Below are 25,000 nucleotides of genomic sequence, written 5' to 3'. Positions count from 1 at the left end.
AAATTTTTTTATTTTTTTTATTTTTAAAAAATTTTTTTTAAAAAAAATAAAAAAAATTTTTTTAAAAATTTAAAACTTTTTAAAAAAAAACAATTAAATTTTTTTTAAAAAAAAAATTTTAAAATTTTTTTTTTTTTTTTATTTAAAAAACCCCCCCAAAAAAAAAAAATTTTTTTTTAAAAAAATTTTTTTCCCCCCAAAAAAAATTTAAAAAATTTTTTTTTTTAAAAATTTAAAAATTTTTTTTTTCCCCGGGAAAAAATTTTGTTTTCTTTTTTTTTAAATTTTTTTTAAAAAATTTTTTTTTTCCCCCTTTTAAAAAATTTTTAACCTTCCTTATTTTTTTTAAAAAAAAATTTAAAAACCTTTTTAAAAAAACCCCCCCCCTTTTTAAAAAAAAAAAAAATTTTTTTTTTTATACAACAGATTTTTGGATGATGTATCAATCCTATGGAAAGGAGATGAAATTTCTATAATAGAGTTCATCGACTATTTAAATGCTACTACTGATTTTTTCAAGTTTACTTATTCTTGGCACAATGAAGAGATTAATTTTCTAGATTTAACTATAAAGAAAACATCACAAGGTTTATGTAGTAACATCCATAGAAAAGAGACATATTAGAACTCACTTTTACATTTCAATAGTTGTCACCCCTACCATCAAAGAAAAGGAATCATAAAGGGACCGATGGTGATAACATCTAGGTTGGTTAGTGACAACTTAACTTTTTAAAGATGAAATGTACAAACTGATAGGAATGTTCCTAGACAGGGGATATCCCTTAAAATTACTATTAAAAATTAAAAGAGAGATTATGAGAAAAAGAGAAACATGTTACATTCCTATTTTGCAGAATGCAACATCTGGCACTCCCAATGAAGTTAACCGATAAAAATTATATGCCATGTTTGTATTAAAATACGATAGGTCTAATGATTTGGTGACAGGTTTGAGGAATGCTTGGAAATTCTGTTTAAGTGACAATATTAAAGAAACGTTCGGTCAAGAACCATTGATAGTTTACAGTAGAGGGAACAACTTAAAAGGTATCCTTGAAAGAGAAGCCAATGTTCGAAGAAAAGTCACTTATGAAGAAATGTGGCAAGTGTAGACGGTGCAGATATATCAATGATATTCCATACTTATGTGTAAATGACTATATGTACACCATTTCATGTCCAGGGATATGTAATTGTAATACCAAGTGTATTGTATATGTTGCTTTCTGTATTTCATGTGAAGGGTTTTATGTGGGTAAAACCATCCGTAGATTATGTGACAGGATTTCAGAACATTTAAGGTGCATTAATAGAAACAATGAGCACAATGCACTTTATTTAAACACGAAAAGATGTAAGAATTTTAAAAAGTTTGTATTCTTTGTCATAGATCGAGTTGTTGCTAGTGAAAGGGGGTGTGACACTAACAATAAAATTGGAGCCTTGGAAGCAACTTGGCAACTTAGGCTTAATGCTTTGAAGCCACCTGGTTTGAACGATGCCATCTCCCTGATGCCTATTTTAAAATTAAAGGCATCATCATTCTCTTTCGGCTTTTCCCGTTAGGGGTCGCCACAGCGGATCATCTCTTTCCATTTCTTCCTATCCTCTGCATCTTGCTCTGTCACACCAACCGCCTGCATGTCCTCTCTCACCACGTCCATAAACCTTATCTTAGGCCTTCCTCTATTCCTCTTACCTGGCAGCTCCATCCTTAGCATCTTTTTCCCAATATACCCATCATCCCTCCTCAGCACATGTCCAAACCAACGCAATCTCGTCTCTCTTGCTTTGTCTCCAAACTGTCCAACATGAGCTGACCCTCTAATATACCGATTCCTAATCCTATCCATCCTAGTCACACCGATTGCAAATCTTAACATCTTTAACTCTGCCACATCCAGCTCTGACTCCTGCCTTTTTGTCAATGCCACTGTCTCCAACCCATATAACATAGCTGGTCTCACTACACTCTTGTAGACCTTCCCTTTCACTCTTACGGATACCCGTCTGTCACAAATCACTCCTGACACTCTCCTCCACCCATTCCACCCTGCCTGTACTCTCTTCTTCACCTCTCTTCCACATTCACCATTACTCTGAACTGTTGATCCCAAGTACTTAAACTCGTCCACCTTTACCAATTCTACTCCCTGCATCCTCACCATTCCTCTACCCTCTCTCTCATTTACACACATATATTCTGTCTTAGCCCTGCTGACCCTCATTCCTCTGCTCTCTAGAGCATATCTCCACCTCTCCAGAGTCTCCTCAACCTGATTCCTACTCTCACTACAGATCACAATGTCATCTGCAAACATCAAAGTCCACGGGGCCTCCTGTCTGATCTCATCTGTCAACCTGTCCATCACCACTGCAAATAAGAAAGGACTCAGAGCTGATCCTTGATGTAATCCCACCTCCACCTTAAACGGATCTGTCACTCCCACTGCAGTCACCACCACTGTCACACTACCCTCGTACATATCCTGTACCACTCTTACGTACTTCTCTGCCACTCCCGACTTCCTCATACAATACCACAACTCTTCTCTAGGCACCCTGTCATATGCTTTCTCCAAGGCTACAAAGACACAATGCAACTCCTTCTGACCTTCTCTGTATTTCTCCATCAACACTCTCAGAGCAAACATTGCATCTGTAGTGCTCTTTCCTGGCATGAAACCATACTGCTGATCACTAATCATCACCTCCCTTCTTAACCTTGCTTCCACTACTCTTTCCCATAACTTCAAGCTCTGACTAATCAGTTTTATCCCTCTGTAGTTAATGCAGCTCTGCACATCACCCTTATTCTTAAAGACAGGTACCAAAACACTTTTTCTCCACTCCTCAGGCATCCTCTGACTTTCCAAAATTTCATTAAACAATCTAGTTAGAAATTCCACTGCCATTTCTCCTAAGCACCTCCATGCTTCCATTGGTATGTCATCTGGGCCAACAGCCTTTCCATTCTTTATCCTCTTCATAGCTGCCCTTACTTCCTCCTTGCTAATCTGTTTCACTTCCTGATTCACTATCCCCACATCATCCAACCTTCTCTCTCTCATTCTCTTCATTCATCAGCCTCTCAAAATACTCTTTCCATCTACTCAACACACTCTCCTCTCTTGTGAGTACCTTTCCCTCACTATCCTTTATCACCCTTACATGCTGCACATCTTTCCCAGCTCTGTCCCTCTGTCTAGCTAATCGGTACAGGTCCTTTTCTCCCTCTTTAGTGTCCAATCTCTCGTATAACTCTCCATATGCCCTATCCTTTGCTTTCGCCACCTCTCTCTTTGCCATGCCTCATCTCCTTATACTCATGTCTACTTTCTTCATTTCTTTGACAATCCCACTTCTTCTTCGCCAGCCTCTTCCTCTGTATACTCTCCTGTACTTCCTCATTCCACCACCAGGTCTCCTTGTCCTCCTTCCTCTGTCCAGATGTCACACCAAGCACCTTTCTAGCAGTCACCCTTACTAGTTCTGCTGTAGTTACCCAGCTATTCGTTAACTCTCCACTGCCTCCCAGTGCCTGTCTTAACTCTTCCCTAAACTCCACTTCACAATCACCCTTTTTTAACTTCCACCATTTAATCCTTGGCACAGCTTTCACATTCCTCCTCCTCTTCTTGATCACCAACGTCATTCTACATACCACCAATCTATGCTGCTTAACTACACTTTCCCCTGCCACCACCTTTACAGTCTCCAATCTCCTTAAGACTGGCCCTCCTACATAGTATATAATCAACTTGTGAGCATCTTCCTCCACTCTTGTACGTCACCCTATGCTCCACCCTCTTCTTAAAATACGTATTCACCACAGCCATGTCCATTCTTTTCGCAAAATCCACAATCATCTGACCTTCTGCATTCCTCTCCTTAACACCATACCTACCCATCACTTCCTCATCCCCTCTGTTCACTTCACCAACATGCCCATTAAAGTCCGCTCCAATCACTAGTCTCTCACCCTTGGGTACACTCACCACAACTTCATCCAACTCACTCCAAAATTTCTCTTTCTCTTCCATCGCACACCCAACTTTTAAAATTAAAGGCAAATCAGATTTAATTAGGGGAAATAATAAAAAACATATACATAGTGCTAACAACAGTTGTAATGTCATTACTGTGTATCAAACAATATATTAATTTGGTTATTTATTGTTACATTATATATATGTGGTACAGTACTGGTAATCCTGCCTTTGAACATGAGAGACTGTATAAAAAAAAATTTGTGTCTATTGCAAAGTCATTATAGTAATATGACGTTGATTGAATGTGTGGATATCTATGGAGATTTTTAATTAATTAATTTTGATATATATTTGTTTGGTTGATTAGTGTAGTAATTAATCAACTGACTGTTTACATATTTAAATGTGTTCTGTGCAATACCAAATGACTCTGAGGAAACCAGCGGTTTATGCCTGGTGAAAGCGCTTAGTTATTTGGTTCTGTGCTTTTGTGTTTTATTAAAAAAGTTAAGACCTACGTTTAGTCCTTGGTGGCTGTTTTATTATTTTTATTTTCATCTTTAAGGATAATTAACATACCTGTGGTACAGCAAAAGGGGAATCTCCTGCACTTGCTGTTACACCCTGCACAAACTGGGAGTAGTGCTGTTGTATAAGGAATATGAAATTTATAAATCTTCCCCTCCATTTTCATGTTCTAATATTTATATGATCTACTCCATTACAATAAAGACTATCATACATACAGTGTGACCTAGACATAAAACAGACAGTTGGGTTTACATCCTTACAGGTTAATATTTAAATAAAGGGAGTAAAAAAATCTGAGCCATAACAACAAGCCTGCTCAAGAATACAGACACAGAAAGTGAGAAATATCTAATCCCAAATACAGAATTCTCCAGTTTAAAACATCTAAATTTATACACATCTAAAATGCAATGTGTCTGCATTTGTAAAGTCTAAATTTACTACTGAAATCAGAATTTAATTTAAGAATTAATCTAGCAACTATGTATGCTGGGGTTGGCTTACGACAGTGATGAAAGTGAAAAGAAAACCATAGGAACAGAATTTTACTTTTTTTTCACCACAAAAACACATTTTCTGCATTTCTTTCTACCTGTATTTGGAATTGTATTCTTAAAAAGCAATGTAACAGCAGTCTGAAACAGCACCCTTAAATTAGATGCCTCCATGACGAAATGTACCATGCTACTTTCTATAAATACTTCAGTATAGCTAAGCAGTAGTTATGCTTTAATTTAGACATTTATGACAGAAAAACATATCTTAGTTACTGCACATCATGGGTACCATTTGTAATACTGGTTGTATATCACATAAATATACTCTCCTTAATGCACTTTTCCAATCTTGCTAACTGCTGCCAACATAAATATATTTTTTTATTTTGTAACCCATTAAAATCTATGTGTAACATGGAATTTATATAAAATACAGTGGGTAGAACTATACAAGTTTTATATTTTTCAATAAGGAATTACTGTATCACACGACATGTCATTAAGATACTAAATCTAAGTGTCAGTATTTAAATTATTAATTAAAGGAATCACATTTTTAAACGGAATCCTAAAATGTACAAAATAATGAATCATAAGATATACACCACACACAAATTATATTGTATTTACCAACCATATCAAATACTGCATAAATGCTAAACTAGTCAGCCATGACAAAGGTATTTAGCTATTTTTAAATATAGTTTCTGAGTATATGTGACAAACAAATACTGACATTAGGTGGAAAAAACAGGTACTGAAAATAAACAAATATAATAATTTAAAGTTTTTTAACTAATTTCTTTTAAAAATGCCAAAACAGATAATTAACATTTCAATAAATCTTTACTCAACACTAAATAAATACCTGAGTTGGCATGCAGATGCCTTTGTATCTCATTCTACTGCAGGAAATGCTGTGAGTTTTATACTTAATGAAGTAAGGGAGATTTTTCCACATCTAGCAAATTAAGGGTTTCCTGTCAGAACATCCTCCAACTTCTGCTATTGTACTGCAAACTGTGAAACTTTCTAAATCAGGACTTCCTCCTATTATTGTTGGGAGGCGTCTTCCTGAGAACGTAGATTCAAAGCAGAGGTAGGAGTTCCGGCCATATGGACTCAGTGGAAACATTTTAATAAGCAGGTCCTCCTTTACGAAACACACTTACACTTGCTAGGCTGAATTCAACAGTAGCCTGTGCAAACATTCACAGAGCATGCTGCTTACTGAGTTATACATGGAAGAAACAAATGCAAATCAATCAGATCTTAACACAGTGTACAGAATCTCAGTGCACCTTACAGACCAGGAAAAGGAGAAAATCATGAGAGGGCTGTCATTTTCAAAATATACAGTGATGAAAACAGACAGCCAAAGTATCTATAAAAAAATAAAGTTTCAGCTAGCAGGACAGCATCAGGTGCACTACTCAGTACGAAGCCAGAAAACAGGGTTTAGAAACAATATGGAGGAAGAATAAGTATCCCATAGGAAGCTCTTTTTCTGTTGGAAGTTAGGGTAGGAGGTAAGGTTATGGTGGAATGTGTTCTGCTAGGAAACACAATGACAGCACAAGCTGTAACAACTGCTACAACAGACAGGCGAGAGAAAGCATTAAGCCATGTCAGTGACACCTCTAGTACAAAGCCCTTGGCTAATGTCAGCTAGCGAAAGTCCAACTATAGCTGACTGACAATGGCGGTCCTGCAGGCAGACTTTGCAAATCTACTTGCTTAGGCAAGTTTTAGGACCCATAATAAAGCCAGACTTACGGTGGTGATTTGGTGTATTCCTTTTCCCCCTATTACAGGACAGTAGCAATGGCAGTGTAGACAAGTTTCAACTGTTTTATAGTGACCAAACCTAAAGATAAAGTTAGCAGCGAGTCTTTTACAGGACTTTTTACAGACACCCCCGATGACAAACAATTTATTAAAAGGGAAATAATATTGTAAGCCAGCTGGTCAGTTTTCACTGCCCTTTTAACATATAATTACCATTTGTGTCTTCAGGTTTAGTATCTAATTACATCAACTACATTTACATAGGCATTGTAAAATTTTACATTTAGCTGTTGAATCAGAGTTAACAAGACTATTCACACATCTGAGCAACAACATTAACAAACTAGTGTAAGTGCCATTTTATACAGCATTCTGCAAGCTCTAGAATAATTATTACTTCGTAGCCATTTTTAACTGCATTCAGTTGAGAAAATGATTTAAACTTTAATACTTTAAAAAGAAGTTTCTTTCAATAAGATCAAAGCCTTATTTAGAAGGAGTTGAAGACTCTACTACCAAAACCTTACATAAACAGGACAGCCTGTAGATTAGGTTCTAAACAAATCATCTTCACTGTATGGTTTCAGTCAATAAAATCCCTCCTTTTAGTAGTAATGAAGAGCACTTGTATACTCCTCATCCATGATAACTTAGAAAGTACAATTGTGTAAAATCTTACCATAACAGTTGATGTCCTTGCCTTCACCGCTTCAGTATTCATTACCTGCCGTGAAGCCCACCGTCCGGCCAGTTTACCAAAGTCTACTATTGCTTTAAGGTATGCTGAACATCACCTACACACTCCTTGCGTAGCGTAGGGCATAAAGGTGATGTTCAGACATATCATCCTTAGAACTGAATGCCCCAGTAAGAACAGCAGTCCAAGGAAAACCAAGGAGAACCAGCACATCCAGGAAGGAAAAAAAAACTAGGGGGATGGAGGGAGGGAGTGAATACTAAAGCAGTGAAGGCAAGGACATCTACTGTTATAGTAAGATTTTACACAACTGTACTATGTCCTTACATTCACCGCTGCAGTATTCATTACAAACAGGAGAGTACCAAAGCTCATGAAGGAACTTGGGAGGAGGAAGCAGCAGTAGAGCCCTCTAAGAAGCCACAAAGAATGGCATCAGCAAAACCCACCCTGGCTCTGGAGATACCATCCAACTGGTAATGTTTGGTAAAGGTATGCACAAAAGTCCTGGTAGCAGCTTGAAGAATATAATTAACATCTAAGCCTTTGAAAAAAAAAAAACAGAAGAAGCCACAGCTCTAGTAGAATGAGTCTTCACAGAAGAAGGAAGGCTCTCGCCATGACAAGTGTAACAAAAGGAAATAGCCTTAGAAATCCAAGTGGAAACAGTTTGCTTGGAAACAGCCAACCCTGAAGACCTAGGATGAAAGGAAACAAGTAACTGGTCAGATTTTCTGATAGCTTTAGTTTTATCTAAATAAAATCTGAGCTGTCTATGCACATCTAAGGTATGCAGCACCCCCTCACTGTCAGATTTCAGAGAGGGGGACAAAGTAGGCAAATTAATAGACTAATTAAGTGACAATGTATTAACTACCTTAGGCAGAAAAGACAGATTAGTATGTAAGGACATCCTGTCCTCATGAAATATCAAAAAAGGTGGACAAGCCATAAGGGCTGGCAACTCAGACACATGTCTGGCAGAAGTATGAGTTAACAAAAGAACAGTCTTCCAAGAACAATGTTGCAAGGAAGCTAAAACAGCAGGCTCAAAAGGACCATGAGTGAATTTTTCCAGAACAAAAGAACGAAATTAAGATCCCAGAGAGGAGGAACAGGCTTTCTGGGAGGTGTAATAATAAGGACACCTTTAAGAAATTGCTTAGCCTCAAATCTAGAAGCTAATGGGGGAGTTAAAGGCATACAAGCAGAAAGAGCTGATAAATGGGCCTTAATAGAAGAATAGGCCAAACCAGCAATGATCAACTCACACAAACAAGCAAGAACCACCGGAACATCCACAGAAAGTGTGTCCAGGACACAAAAAAAGACACCAAATAGAAAACCTCTTCCAATTAAACAAGTAGGACCTCCTAGTAGTACGTTTCCTGGCCTCCTGCAGGTCCAGCATTACGTCCTCAGAAAAAAGGTGTATATGAGGGATCAAAACCCCGTCAATTGAAGCTGGACAGGTGGGGATGGATGAGGGACTCCGTGTCTTGTGTGAGGAGATCCACCCTGTGAGGTAACTTGTGATGATTGCCCTTGGCTAGATGCAGAAGTAGAGGGAACCAGTGCTGTCACGGCCAAAAAAGGAGTCACCAACAAGATTTTGGGAGCATCCTGTTGAATCTTGAACAGGACTCTCACAATGAGAGGAAGGGGAGGAAATGCATAAAGAAACATCCCCTTCCAAGAAAATGAGACGGCGTCCACCTTCCATACCAGAGGACCTGGGACTCTGGCACAAAAAAGAGGAAGCTGTCTGTTCAGAGGGAAGACAAAGATCTATTGGAGGAGTACCCCACTGGTGAAAAATGTCCAGAAACACATCTCTGTGAAGCATCCATTCATGGGATTGAGTGAAGGACCTGCTCAGATTGTCTGCCACAACATTCTTATCTGAAAAAATACAAACTGCCTGAAGAGTCACTTGATATTGGATAGCCAGATCCCATACCAGAAGTGCCAGCCGGCAAAGACGGTAAGATTTCCTAGCCCCGTTTGGTGATATACCACATGACTGTGTTATTGTCTGTGAATACCTTGAGAGACCCCGGAGAGAAGAGAGGATGAAAGGCCTAAAGACCCAGCATAAGAGCCCTCATCTCTTTGATGCTGATGTGCTCCTTCTGCTGATGAGGCGACCACACTCCCTGAACCCTCAGAGAGCCAAACATTGCTCCCCATCCCACATCTGAAGCATCTGTGAGCAGATCCTGAGAGGGAAGTGGAGGTTGAAAAGGGAGCCTTGGATTCAGAGACAACTGCTGAATCCGCCTCATAAGTTCTTTCCTGACACTCGGGAGAACAGGAAAGTCTAGAGGATGTGCATGCTGAAGCCACACCGACTTCAGAAACCACTGGAACTTTCTCATGTGGAGTTTGGCCAGAGAAAGCACTGGAATGGTGGAAGTCATGAACCCCAGAGCTCTCAGAAACTCTCTGACTGTAATGGAGGCCAGGGGAAGAAGAGTTTGAAAGAAAGAAATGAGAGTTAATGCTTTTGGAGGAGGCAGGGATGTCAGCATTGGCACAATTTGAATCCTGCAACCCAGAAAGATATGATCCTGAGGAGGAGTCAGGAAAGACTTTTTGAAATTTAATGTGAACCTCAGACTCTGAAGAAAAGAAATGGTAAAATAAAGATTTTGCAAAAGGACCTCTGGAGAAGATGCCTGAATCAACAAGTCATCCAAATAAGGAAAGATTTGGATCTCTTGAAGCCTGCAAAAGTCAATCACATGAGTGAGGCATTTGGTGAATACCCTTGGGGCAGTAGAAAGGCCAAAGGGTAAAGCACAGGATTGAAAATAACAGGAAGCAACAGAGAAATGCAAAAATCTCTGGAAAAGAGGATGGATCGGAATATGGAGATAAGCATCCTTGAGGTCCAGAGACACCAGAAAGGAGTGAGGGAGCAAGAGAGGAAAAAGGGACAACATCCGAAAGGAAGGCACCTTCAGAAAAATGTTTAGATGGGAAAGGTCTGGAATATGTCTCCAAGTACCCTCTTTTCTGGGCACTAGAAACAATCTAGAAAAAAAACCCTTTCCACTTTTGGGACACAGGCACCTCTTGAATAGTACCCTGAGACAAGAGGTCTTGAAGAACCTCTGGGGAAAAAGGGAAGTTGCTCCCAAGGAGGCTGAGGAATGCCCAGAAAAGTAGGGTGGGAAATCCAGACCATAAGTACCCTTGCCGAATGATTGACAAAACCCAAAAATCCTGGGTGATTCAGAGCCAAACAGGAAGAGAAAGAGAAAGGCGAAGATGAAGAGGAACGTGTCGAGGAACAGGTCGACAGTCAGACAGCACCTGGTTTGTCAGGAAAGAAAGGCTTAAGAATCCCTGCAGTCTAGTGGCCTTAGCAGGAGGAGTCCATTTACTACCCTTTTTGCCTTTAGAAGGAGGGCAAGACTAACTACAAACAAAGGCTGGCTTAGAATTGTAGTTTTGCTGAAATTTAGGCACAGGAGAAACAAAGACATGCTTAAGCTCCTGTAAAGCCCTCCCCTTGTCCTGAAGAGACTTAAATAAACCAGAAGCCGCTTCACCAAACAAAAGTTTTTTATCCAGAGGAGCATCCATCAACTTAGCTTTAATATCATCGGGCAGAGGTTGAAGCCTAAGCCAAGAATATCTACTCAGAACTCAGCCAAAAGCAGCAGCCCTAGAAGAGGCATCTGCTGCATCATAAGTATAGAATGATGAAGTACATGAGAGGAAGTCCTAAGCAAGGAAAGAGCATAAGATTTACTCAGAGTCTGGAAGATCAGAAAGAAGCTGACAAAAGCCTGAGAAAGAAGAGCCAAGGCATACCTAGAGATATGGGTCTGATAATTAATGGCCCTAAAAGCTAGGGTAGCCGAAGTTTAAACCTTCTTATCCAGCCTATCCATGGTTCTACTGTCCTTGTCAGAAGGCAGTGACTTGGACAAAGGAAGCAATTGAGATGACTTATCAGAGGCTACAGACACCACAGATGTGTAAGCAGCTGGACATTTAAACAAAAAGGAACAATCCTCAGGCATCCTATAAAACCTATCAGACTTCTTGGGAGTAGGGAGCAGAGAATCTGGCGCTTTAGAGGAATTGGAAAAAACCACCAATAAGGCAGACAAGACAGAAGGAATAGCTGCAGGTTTAGGAGATTCCATCTGCAGTAAAGTACAGTTGTGTACCTACCATTAATGTAGATGTTCGAGTGTATTCACTGTTGCAGTCATTACTTTACGGTTATCCTGCTGGCAGGCTACCCGCAGTCGGCCTGAATTCCAAAGTCCTGGTCTGGCATCAGTTGCTGTCGCCTCTTCCCTGACGTCAGTGGGCCAGGGGTATAAATTATGCAGCCGACGCCATTTTCTTCAGTTTTTCTTGCCCCAGATGTCAGGTGCCCCCAAAATGTAGGCTAAATAGATTATGCCAATAAACATGCATGCACTAAAGTAAACATTTCCTTCATCTACAAGCAAATACACTACATAGGTTGTATAGAATAGAGAAGTACAGATAAAACCCAGCAAATGAAAGGGGGATGGTGGGAGGGTAACCTGGACTGCAACAGTGAATACACTCGGACATCTACATTTATGGTAGGTACACAACTGTACTATGTTCATCGTGTTTCACTGTTGCAGTCATTACTCTTGGGTTGAATCCCAAAGCTGAGGATGGGTGGCTGGGCTAAATAGGATTAGGAGAGGCTATGAGGCCCTGCAGAACTGCAGTGGCAAACCCTGCTCTGGATTTAGAGTAGAGAGGTAAGTGGTAGTGCTTTGTAAAAGTGTGCACTGAACTCCAAGTTGCAGCCTCTAAGATATCTTTGGTTGGTACTCCTCTGAGGAAGGCTGCTGAAGTGGCGGCTGCTCTGGTTGAATGCCCTTAGGCACTGATTTGCCATGCTGTGAGCAGCGAAAACGGATGCAATGACCTATCCATTTAGAAATAGTCTGTTTTGAGCTAGCCTTTCCTTGTGATCCTGCAGCATATGCCACTAAAAGTTGCTCAGTCTTTCTGAAAGCTTTAGTTCTGTCCAAGTAGAAACATAGCTGTCTGTGTATGTCCAAAGAATGCAGAAGTCTCTCAACCTTGTTCTGTGGATTTGGATAAAAGGTAGGAAAGTGAATGGTTTGGTTGAGGGCCACACTGGACACTACCTTTGGCATAAATGTAGGGTTTGTCCTCAGAGAAACCCTGTCTGGATGAAAAATGATAAAAGGTTCCACAGCCATGAGTGCCTGTAACTCCGAGACTCGTCTTGCAGAGGTTATTGCTAAGAGCAGTGCTGTTTTCCAGGATAAGAATTTTATATCTGCTGTTGATGCTGGCTCGAAAGGAGGCAGAGTGAGTTTTTCCAAGACATAATTGAGGCCCCATGCAGGTATTGGTGCTCTCCTTGGAGGCCTGATGTTTTTGGCCCCTCTGAGGTACTGCCTTATTAAAGGATGAGAAAAGATAGGTGGTTCCGTATTATAATGGGCTGAAATGGCAGAGGCATGAATTTTAATTGATAAAAAGGAAAGGCCTTTGTCCAGCATCTCAGTTAAGTATTGTAAAATCTGAGGAATATTTGGTACATACGTATCAATGCCTTGTTCCTGGCTCCAAGCACAGAATCTCTTCCATTTTTCTGCATATGATTTTCTGGTACTGGGCCTCCTGGCCTCTAAGATAACATCCATAACAGCTTTTGAAAGAGGAGTGTTCTGAATGGCTACATTATCCGCCATGCTACCAGGTTTAGGGTCCTGAGTTGGCTGTGCAGGATCTGATTGTTTTGTTGGGTCAGTGAGTGAGAAGTTTGAGGCAATTTCCATGCTGGACCTTGAGACAAGCTCTTTAGGATTGGGTACCAGTGCTGGTGTGGCCAGTCTAGGGCAATCGGTATCATTTTTGGCTTCTCCTGTCTGACCTTTAGGAGTACCTTGGGAAGGAGAGGCAGTGGAGGAAAGGCATAAACTGTTAGGTTTTTCCAGCTGAAGGATAGGGCATCCACTTTCCATGCTTGTTCGTGATAAATCCTTGTGCAAATCTCTGTAATTGGCAGTTGTGAGGGGAGGCAAATAGATCTATGTCTGGGCATCCCCATTTCCTTGTTATCGTGCTGAAGACTTGTGGATCCAGTTTCCACTCGTGGGGATCCATGAGGTTTCTGCTTAGTTCATCTGCCTAGTTCGTCTGCCAGAGTATTTATTTTTCCTGGCAGGTACTGTGCTTGCAGGTGAACTTGATAAGCCAATGCTGTGTCCCACAAGGTCATTGCTTGTCTGTAGAGGGGATAGGAATGTGTGCCTCCCTGCTTGTTTATGTACCACATGACTGTAGTATTGTCCGTCTTTATCAGTAGATGTCCTGGATGAAGTAGATCCTTGAAGGCTGTCAGGGCATTCTGAACAGCTAGCATCTCTTTTTGATTGATATGAAGATGCATCTGGCTTGTGGGCCATGTGCCCTGAATACATTTTCCTGCCATGTGGGCCCCCCAGGCATAATCTGATGCATCCGTTGCTAGTGTCTGCCTGGCTGTGGGTAAAGTGAATGGCAGACCCTTGTTGTGGTGACAGGCCTGTGCCTACCATCGAAACTCCTGTTGCAGGCAGGGAATGAGGGTAATTAAAGTTTCCAGGCTGTGGCAATGTTGAGTCCAAACTCATATGCAGTCTGGCATATGGAATTAGCAGAATGCAGGATGCCATGAATCACAAGGCCTGCAGGATTTTCCTTGCAGATAACTGGGTCTTTGTTGCCAATTTTTTGAAGTAAGAAGTCAGTTGCCTTTGTCTGTCTGGCATGAGATAATCCATCTGGGCAGTTGTATTTAAGCTTGCACCCAGGAATATTATCTCCTGAGAGGGTACTAGTTTTGATTTCTTTTCGTTTACTGTGCCCTAGGCAAATTAGTAATCTTTTTACAAATGCCAGATGCTTTAGAAGAATGTCTTTGTTCTCTGCTTGAATAAGGCAGTTGTCCAAGTAAGGATATATTTGAATTCCTCTTTGTCTGCAAAATGCAATTACTGGTGCCAGGCATTTTGTGAAGACCCTGGGCGCAGTAGATAAGCCAAAGGGCAGTGCAGAGAATTGGTAGTGCATTGAGCCAGCTATGAATCTGAGGTATCTTCTGCAAGACTGTCTGATTGGGACATGCAGGTATGCCTCTTTTAAGTCCAAAGTTACTAGCCAAGCCTTCTTGCCCAGCATGGGCCGTAGCTGTTGCAGAGTCAACATCTTGAATTTTGGAACATCCAGAAACGTGTTTAGTATAGACAGGTCCAGTATTGGTCTCCAGGCTTTGCCCTTTCTGGGCACCAAGAAAAGTCTTGAGTAAAATCCTTGCCCCTGCTCTTGCTGTGGTACTTGTTGAATGGTCCTCATGTCCATGAGGGATGTAATTTGCTTTTGTGCCTCTGCCCATTGATTGTGTGGCAAGTCTGGCATGCCTGGCATACCTTTTGCCCTTGGCAGGGTGTGAAAGTGGAACCTGTAGCCCTGGGACACTATGTTCAAGACCCATTTGTCCTGGGTAATCATTCGCCAAGTTGGTGAAAAAAGTGCTAGTTTTCCCCCCAAGAGGGCTGCCAAAAGACAAGTGCTTGGATCTGGCAGAGGAAAGTCATTGGGACGGTTTCCTGTATGGTTGTGATTTGTCTTCTTCGCTTTTGGAGGTAGAAGCACCCCATTGTTTAGGCCTGTATGAGTCTTGGGGCTGAGATCTGCCTCTGGGATGTCTGTATCTGCCACTTTGTGGCCTGTCTGACACTGGAAAGGACCAATTCTTTGTAGGCCAGTTCCTGCTAAATCTGGGTGGCTGTACCTGTAGGAAATTCTTAACTGTCTGCATGGATTTCACTTTATCCTCCATTTTCTTCAACACCTCTTCCGCCTTAACACCAAACAAAGTATCATGTTGCAATGGAGCATCCAATAATTTAGCTTTAACATGATCAGGCAGATTCTGTTCCTTTAACCAAGCATGCCTTCTAATGACAAAACCCAAAACAGCGGCCCTGCAAGAGGCCTCCAGTGAATCAAAACCACATTGCAAAGTATGCTTTCCCACTTGTTCAGCAATAAATCCTGCATTTCCTTGTTATCAGAACATTCAGAATTTGTCAGCATTTTCTGTTTAAGCAGTGACATTAAGTATTACTGATATTTAAGCATATGAAACTGACAATTTAAAGCCCTTACAGCCAAGGTAGCAGAAGTGTAAACTTTGTTCCCCCATCTATCCAGTGCCCTAGAATCCCTATCAGAGGGGACAGGATTTTTTGCAGTGGAAGCCCTGACCCCTTTGGGACCCTGAGATATAGTTTCTGGGTCAGCAGCGGGGTTTTTATATAGAAATTTGAGAGTCTGGGACCCTGTAGTATCTGTCTGGCTTAGCAGGTTTAGGGGGGTAAAGAGTCAGGAGACAGCCGGAGTCTGAAAATACATCATCTATAATGTCTAAAACAGGTGGAATAGCAAGAGGTCTGTGCTGAGGTAGTAAAAGAAAGTCTCTGTGCCTTTTCTTAGATTCTGAGTAATCTTGGCTCTCCCAGTGAAAATGCTACCTCATGGTATGCAGGGTTTCCCCAAAAGAATAATCCTCAGTAGGAGAGGCTAAAGGAATGGATTCTTCAGCATCAGAATCCTCGTAGGGAGGAAAAAAGTATCCCTGTTCAGAAGAGGAATCAGAGGAAATTGAAACCTGATCAGAAGAATCATATTCTGTCTCTTGCCTAGGCCTCTTATCAGGAGGGGGATGGGAACCCCTGATCAAAGTAATTAGGTCTTCGGCCATTTTAAGCATCCGTTTTCTAGGCATGGAAGTCTGTGTAGGAGAATGCTGTACTTGTTTCTTTGTCTTTAGAACTGCTTTAGTCTTTGCCTTTGAAGCTGAAGTTGGCTTAACATATAACTGTGTAGGTCTGAAGACACCCTCAGAAGCCGATGCCTGCTCAGCGGCTCTGGACCCATGTGAGGGAATGGTTTCCGACTGTCCAATACCTTGAGTATCCAGAGGCCCAGTCGGCTCCATGTGGGATTCAGCAGCCGCCTGTGGCTCTGAGGTAGCGGGCGTCAATGGCTGCGAAATTGCCTCACTGAGAACCAGCGACTGGCCTAGCGGAGGCCTCGCCGTCAGTTTTGGACCTTGGATGCCTATCCTTTTCCTTGTTCTTGCGTTTTTTGTAAACTCCGGTCGTCGGCTGTTCCGACGGCATTATATAGTTAAATCTTCGGCCAAAGTAATGTAATGCAAAATCTAACCGACGCTTAATAGTGCGTTGGTTAAATCTAGCACAAAAACGACAGCTAGCAACGTCATGGTCAGGGCCTAGGCAAGGAATACAGTAAGAATGAAAGTCCTTATGAGGTATTTGCTTCCCACAAGAAATACAATTGTTAACTTTTTCTGACATCGGACTGGAGCAAGAAAAAAGTTTCCCCAACGGGGTACTTAGCTTTAATAAAGACTTCAGTTCTGAAATTCAGATTTGAAAATCTCAGGAGTCGGCCGACCGGCACATGCGAACTGCTTTTGCTTCGGGCACCGCGCGGCAAAAATGACTGGAGAAAATGGCGTTGGCTGCATCTTTTATACCCCTAGCGCACTGACGTCAATGAAGAGGCGACAGCAACCGACGCTGGACCAGGACTTTGGAATTCAGGCCGACTGCGGGTAGCCTGCCAGCAGGATAACCCTAGAGTAATGACTGCAACAGTGAAACACGATGAACATCTCATAGTACTTCTTATGGGTAACCGAAATCTGGACACAATCCCACTGAAAAATTCCATCATCTTAGAGATTGTTCTCCCAAAGAAAATTTCTTCAGAAGGATTATCTAGAGTACGAGTCCTCCACCTCAGATCCATAGTCTAAAGGAGAAGGAATCTGGGTAGAATAAGCAAGGGATTCAGCATCAGAATCTACCTCTTCCTCATAAGAATGCAATACTCTGGTCCTTTTAGGGAAAGAAGAAGACCAAGAAGGAGCAAGAACCAAACCCCCCTTGAGGAGCCCTTAAAGCATTAAACAACTCCTGAGTAAAGGCCTGCCACTCGCTTTGTGGATCCCTAAGAGCTGAAGAAACATGATTAGATTTCGGTTTCTTTTTTAAGGGGACATCCATCCTAGAAACCTGAGAAGGCCCAGACACAGGACAGCAATACCACAACTGTAGTAGGAAACTCTTCCCTAAAGAGAAACTGCAGAAAGTACAGTTTTGTACCTACCATAAATGTAGATGTCCGAACAGGATAGCATCTGCAGTCCTTACAAATGGGTTGTCCTGTCGTCAGGCAGCCCTTCGGTCGGCCGGATTCCAAAGTCTGGGTCTGGCCTCGGCTGGTGTCGCACTTCACCCGACGTCATAGCTGCAGTTCTTCGGGTATAAAGGCATCAGCCGACGCCATTTTCCTCAGTGTTTCTTGCCCCAGATGCCAGTTGCCCTCCTGGATAGCTAAATTTTTGTATAAATGCCAATGTTTCCAAAAGGTAGAAGGCAAACACAAAAAATAAGCATGTATGTACATATATACAAACAAATACACCATAAGAAATCCCCCCCCAGCTAGCTATTAGGTGGGCAAATACCCTAGGAATACCACAGAGGGGAAGGAGGGTGGGTAATCCTGACTGCAGATGCTATCCTGTTCGGACATCTACATTTATGGTAGGTACAAAACTGTACTCTGTCCTTCAAGGATGCATCTGCAGTCCTTACAAATGGGTAGAATACCATAGCCAAACTAGGGGAGGAGGAAGAAGAAATTATGGTGTAGTTAGGATCCCTTGCACAACAGCAGTGGCAAACCCTGCTCGGGATCTAGAGTACAGAGGTAAGTTATAATGCTTGGCAAATGTATGCACGGAGGTCCAAGTAGCAGCCTCTATAATGTCCTTGGTAGCTACTCCTCGTAAGAAAGCTGTGGTAGTGGCTGTAGCCCTTGTAGAATGAGGCCTTATGTTCTGTGGAATTTGCTTTCCATGGCAGGAGTAACAGAATCTAATGCAATTTCCTATCCACTTGGACATTGTCTGTTTGGAAATTGCTTTTCCTTCCCTTCCTGTTGCATATGCTACCAGAAGCTGGTCAGTTTTTCTATTGCCCTTGGTTCTGTCCAGGTAGTAGCGCAACTGTCTATGTACATCCAAGGTATGCAGCAGTCTTTCCCCCCTGTTCTGTGGATTGGGAAAGAAGGTAGGTAGGTGGATTGCCTTGTTTAGAGACACTCTGGATACCACCTTAGGCATAAATGTAGGATTAGTTCTCATGGACACTATCTTGATTGTACTGCCATTAAAGCCTGTAGTTCCGAAACCCTTCTTGCTGAAGTAATTGCCAGCAGGAAAGCAGTTTTCCAGGATAGGTGTTGAAGATCTGCTGTTGCTGCTGGTTCGAAAGGGGGGAGTGTCAATTTTTCTAGCACAAAGTTCAAGTCCCATGCTGGTAATGGTGGTTTCCTAGGAGGTTTTACATTCTTAATTCCTCTCAGAAACTGCCTGAGTAGAGGATGTGAAAAGACAGGGGGATCGAAGCTGTATTCTGCAGAAATAGCTGATGCATGTATCTTGATGGAGGAATAGGAAAGGCCTGTATGGAGAAGCTCTGCCAAATACTCCAGGATGTTGGCAATGTCTACCTTTGACACATCTTTCCCCCTTTCAGTACTCCAAATGAGAAACCTTTTCCATTTTCCTGCATAGTTCCTTTTTGTTGAAGGTCTGCGGGCCTCAAGGATAATGTCTTTAACCCTTTGGGATAAATCTGGGTTAGTTGCTCTTATGTAATGTTCCAGGCAGTCAGTTGCAGAGTTTTCAGGTTTGGATGCAGGATGTTGTAGTCGCTTTGAGTTAACATCAAAGGAATCAGGGGTAGTGTCCACGTTTTCCCCCGAGACATGCTCCTCAGTAATGGATACCAATGTTGTCTTGGCCAATCTGGAGCTATCAGAATTATCCTTGGACATTCCTCTTTGATTTTCAGTAGTACCTTGTGCATCAAAGGAAGAGGTGGAAATGCATATGCTGTCAGGCCTTTCCAACTGAAGGATAGAGAGTCCACCTTCCAAACAAGTGGGTGGTATGTCCTTGTGCAGAATTTCTTGAGCTGGTGATTGAGTGGGGATGCGAATAGGTCTATTTGTGGCAGTCCCCATTTCTTTGTGATGGCCTTGAAGATGTCCGGGTGTAGCATCCATTCGTGAGCATCCGAGGTAGTTCTGCTTAACATGTCTGCTAGGATGTTTTCTTTTCCCGGTACAAATATTGCCTGTAACTGAATGTTGTAACTCAGAGCCATATTCCATAGGTCCAGAGCCATTCGGCATAGAGGGTATGAATGAGTGCCTCCCTGTTTGTTGATGTACCACATGACTGTGGTGTTGTCTGTCCTTATCATCAATTGGCCTTCTTGGAGGAATGGCCTGAAATTCTGGATTGCTAGTTTTACTGCCAGCATTTTTTTGATTTATGTGCAGGTGCAGCTGATCTGGAGTCCATAAGCCTTGTATGCACTTGTCCAGCATGTGGGCCCCCCAACCGATGTCTGAGGCGTCCGTTGTGATGGATTGGCTTGGTTGAATTCTGTGGAAGGACAAACCTGGGTTTGACTGGCATGCCTGAGCCCACCATAGGAACTCTTGTTTCAGGCATGGGATTAGTGGTATTTCGGTTTCTAAGCTGTGCCTGTGTTGAGACCATAAATTCTTTAGGTACCACTGTAGCTTTCTCATATGCAGTCTGGCATGGGGACCAGGATTATGCAGGATGCCATGAAGCCCAAGGCCTGCAGTACTTTCCTTGCTGTTAGTTTGTTCTGCTTTGTTAATGCCAAGAAGTAAAGAGGAAGTTGTTCTTGTTTTTCTGCAGTTAGGAATGCCATCTGTTTTACTGTGTCCAACTCTGCACCCAAGAAGGTTATAGTTTGGGATGGTATCAGTCTTGACTTTTTAAATTGACTGTGTATCCCAGGGCTTGTAGTAAGCAAATGACTCTTTGTAAGTCTTGTGTCAGCTTGTTTTTGTTGTCCGCTTGTATCAGGCAGTCGTCCAGGTATGGATAAATTTGGATTCCCTGAAGCCTGCAGTGAGCGATTACTGATGCCAGGCATTTCGTGAACACTCTGGGCGCAGTAGATAAGCCAAAGGGCAATGCTGAGAATTGATAATGCTCTGATCCTGCAAGAAATCTGAGGTATCTTCTGCAATTTGGTCGTATGGGGACGTGCAGGTATGCCTCCTTGAGATCTAGAGTTACCAGCCAATACTCCTTGCCCAGCATGGGAAGAAGTTGCTGTAGGGTCAGCATTTTGAATTTTGGAACAATGATAAATGTGTTTAAAGTGGACAGGTCGAGAATAGGCCTCCAATTTTTCTCTTTTCTTGGTACCAGGAAGAGTCTGGAGTAAAATCCCTTGCCTTGTTCTGTAGGTGGTACCCTTTCCACAGCTCTCATCTTTGCTAATTGAGCTATTTGTTTTAGAGCTTCTGTCTTTTGATTTGGTGGTAGGTTTGGCATTCCTCTTTTTACTGGTAAAGTGTGGAAATGAAACCTGTAGCCTTGGTCTATAGTTTGCAAAATCCACTTGTCTCTTGTAATATAGTGCCAGTTTTTTGAAAATAAGGCTAACTTTCCGCCTAAGGGTGCTGCTATTTGTTCCCTGGTAGGCGGAGTCAGAGCCAAGTCACTGTGATTGTCCTGTTGCAGTGGTAGTGGTTGTGTCTGTGCCTCGTTGGTTGTTGCCTTGCCACTGGCGTCCCTGTAGGCACCACCTCTGGATTGATTTCTGCCTCTTGAGCCTATTCCTGCCTCTCTGAGTTTTAGAGGAGTCTGGAAAGAACCAAATTTTGGAAGGCCAGTTCCTGCTAAACCTTGGGGGCTGAACCTGTAAGAAATCTTTCACTGTTTGTACAGATTTTGCCTTCTCTTCCATTTTCTTCAGTACCTGTTGGGCAGGAGAACCAAATAGACTGACCTTATCCATAGGAGCATCTAATAGCTTTGCTTTAACATGATCCGGCAAGACCTGTTCTTTCAACCATGCATGCCTTCTTATAACTGTGCCAGTCATGGCTGATCTAAATGAAGCCTCCAGTGCATCATAGCCACATTTTAAGGAATGGTTACTAACCTGCTGAATGTTATTCACCATTTCTAGAACATATTTCTTATCTAAGGAATCATCAGAGGACAGTTTCTTAGTTAACTGATCAAGCATAAACTCTTGGTATTGGATCATATGAAACTGACAGTTCAAAGCTCTAGCTGAGAGAGTAGCAGAGGTGTATACTTTTTTACCCCATCTCTCTAAGGACCTGGATTCCCTTTCAGAAGGGAGAGGGTTTTTCGCTGAGGTCGAAGCTACTGCCTTAGGCCCCTGGGAGATAGTCTCAGGATCTGCAAAAGGAGCCTTGTATAAATGGTGATGAGTGTCCGGGACCCTGTAGAACCTATCGGGCTTAGCAGGGGCTGGAGGTAAAGTATCAGGAGCAGTGCAAGCATCATTAAATGCATCATCCACAACAGGAAGAACTGGAGGTATAGCTAAAGGCCTATGTTGCGGTAAGTGTAAAAAGGACCTAAGCCTTTTTCTTGAATCTGAGAAATCTTGTCCCTGCCATTGGAATTGCTCTCTCATGGCATGTAAAGTTTCCCCAAAGGAAAATTCCTCTGGTGGAGAGGCAGAAGGAATCGATTCTTCAGCATCGGAATCTTCATAAGTAGAAAAAGGAGCCTCTGGATGGTCTGTATTGTCTGTATCATCAGAAGAGTCATCTGAGGACACTGGCTCAGGGGGCTCTGCTCTAGGTCTCTTTTCTGGAGGTTGAGAGGCCCTGTCTGGGTGAGATTGGGATCCCCTTATTAAAGAGATGAGATCCTCTGCCAGAGTAAGCATTTGGGAACTGGAACTGGGCCTGTGAGAGGGCTTAACAGGCACAGACTTAGAAGTTTTGGCTGCTTTAGCCCTGGCAAAGGCCTTTATAGACATGGCTGCAGGAGGCCTAGCAGCACCACGTGCTGGGGTAGAAACATCCAAAGGGATGGTGTCCGATAATTCTTGTGAAACCACAGTAGTAGGTAAAACTTCAGAGGCCGATTCAACTAGGGTAGAAGGGGCCTCGGTAGTAGTCATGGATTCGGCTGTAGATTGAACCGTTTGTTCGGTTTCGGACGAAACCGAGACACTCGCGGTTTGCTTAACCGTGGTTTCGGCCGAAACCGCGGACCGCGAGTGTCGGTCCTTTCTTGCGTTTTAACAATTTGAGTAGTCGGAGGATCCGGCGGCATTATACGCAAAATCTGAGCGAAAAACTGTTCAGCAAACTCCGACCGGCGCCTAAGCGTTCGTCGGTTGAAAGAAGCACAGGCTAAACAAGCTGCTACGTCGTGGTCTGGGCCTAAACAAGGTAAGCAGTAAGAGTGGAAATCTTTATGAGGTATTTGTTTCCCACAAGTTAAACAGTTATTCACTTTTTCTGACATCGGTTGAGGCAAGAAAGAGTCCCCAATGGGGTACTTAGCTTTTTAGAAGTCTTCGAAGTAGTATTCGGTAGTAGTAATCTCTGGATCTGACCGACCGGCACTTGCGAACAGCTTCTGCTTCGGGCGCCACGCGGCAAGAAAGACTGAGGAAAATGTCGTCGGCTAATGCCTTTATACCCGAAGAACTGCAGCTATGACGTCGGATGAAGTGCGACACCAGCCGAGGCCAGACCCAGACTTTGGAATCCGGCCGACCGAAGGGCTGCCTGACGACAGGACAACCCATTTGTAAGGACTGCAGATGCATCCTTGAAGGACATCCCCTCTAGACCCCTCGGAAATAATCAGCTGTGGTTCCCCTTGAATTTCCAAAATGGGCGCCTGCAAAGCCTCGTCTGACGTGCTCCCCGTCAGATCCTCATCGGCCTCCAACCCAGATGTGGTAGAGAAATCTGTCCTCATCGGCCTCCAACTGTGGTAGAGAAATCTGACAAAACAACCGGCCGAGACTCTGGGTTCATAAGAACCTCGGGAGAAACTTGTGGCAGAGGCCAGATAGTGGAAGATTCTAGTTTTACCTTATGCACCTTCTTCCCTGATGGCTAACCCTCAGGGCAGGAAGTTCGATCCATAGTATCTTTAGCAAAAAGCTTAAAAAGTTAATTCTCAAGATACAATGAAAGGGAAGAAAACCTACTACGAAGAGTTTTGTCGACAAACGTCTGACAAACTGAACAAGACGTATGGTCGTGAGCAGCACCTAGGCAAAAAAGACATTTATCTTGGTGGTCTTTATGGGCAATCAGCCTCTCCACACTGGCATTTACCCTTCCTGGATGACATTAACTCCACACAGCACAAAACAATTAAAAAAAAAAAAGAAAAAGAAAAAAAAAACAACTGGGTACTTATCTGCAATGGTGAGGACTTCAGCAAACAGGAGTCATCACTGGAAAGCCAATAAACAGAAAAAAATGGCAAAAACAGACGGAGATAACAGACCAACGGTTAAAAACAGAGTTCGGACTGGTGGCAAAGAAGTTCTGAGGATGGTACGCCTGAACCTCCAGGACACCCCTCAACATCCACCACCATCCCCAGAAACAGTGGAGCAAGTCTTGGGGGGTTAGGAGACTGCTGGTAGACCCAGCGTGGACATGGAGCACTGAGGGCTAGGCTGGTATCAATGAGATCTGAGGGGTCAAAAAAAATGAGTTCAAAAGATGAGAGGACTGAGGCATCCCTGTCAGTCAACAGATAAACCAGAGAACAGATAAGCTGTTGAAATAAATAATACAACAAACTAAATCAAGCACAATCAACGGTGGAGCAAACAAACTCAGCAGCACAATGCTGGTTGCAAGTTCCCCTTTGAACCCCTCTCGCTCTCTTTTTTTTTTTTGTATCAACACCCACATATTTTACAGACTTTACAGACATTTCAGATATATACTGTAAAAAAAAAAGTATCCATAAATGAGATGGTTGGCTGTCCTGTAATAAACATCTAATCCAGAAAATATGAAACTTAAAAAGGAGGGTCATACAACACACATAAAATTACACCATTAATCACAGTCATAGGTTACTTACCTATTAGCCTTAATTTAAGGAACTCAAACTGTTTAAAAACACCATGCTTTGTTGATGGAAATGTTCACCCTCATTTTCCAAATCATCAGCCCTGGTTTCTGGGGTGCAAACAGAAATACAAAGCAGTATTTAGCATTATTTTACATACTTTTATTAATTTTATTTCACCGAGCAGCATCTACTTACACAGAGGACCCAGGGAGAAAGACTCTCAAAGAAAATAAAAAAAATGTAAATGTTAACACAATGCAAACAATTAAATGAATATTAAATAAAAACAATCAAATGTTTTAATTAAGCACAGACAGTATATGCAACTAAAATGAGGAAACAAGTACAATAACAGTAGTGCAATCATGTAAATCAGGGAATAAAGAGTAGTGACATATTTTTGGTACACAGAATATCAGACCAGAGCTGCAGT

The 25,000-nt window shown here is 42.3% G+C and overlaps 1 protein-coding gene across 1 annotated transcript in view; it reads right to left on the bottom strand.

The window, feature by feature from the left end:
- ELK3 (ETS transcription factor ELK3) overlaps positions 1–24,674 on the bottom strand; it is a gene marked incomplete at its 5' end in the record, with an annotated part of 244,393 nt that extends 219,719 nt beyond the window's left edge. The window contains 1 exon segment of the mRNA XM_044087622.1: positions 24,577–24,674.
- Positions 24,675–25,000: the final 326 nt, after the last annotated feature.

Source organism: Protopterus annectens, chromosome 11.part0 (assembly GCF_019279795.1).
Source record: "Protopterus annectens isolate FY-2018-M chromosome 11.part0, PAN1.0, whole genome shotgun sequence".
Lineage (NCBI taxonomy): Eukaryota > Metazoa > Chordata > Ceratodontiformes > Protopteridae > Protopterus > Protopterus annectens.
The sequence above is the reverse complement of the archived record's forward strand: the minus strand, read 5'-3'. Positions and strand labels throughout refer to the sequence as shown.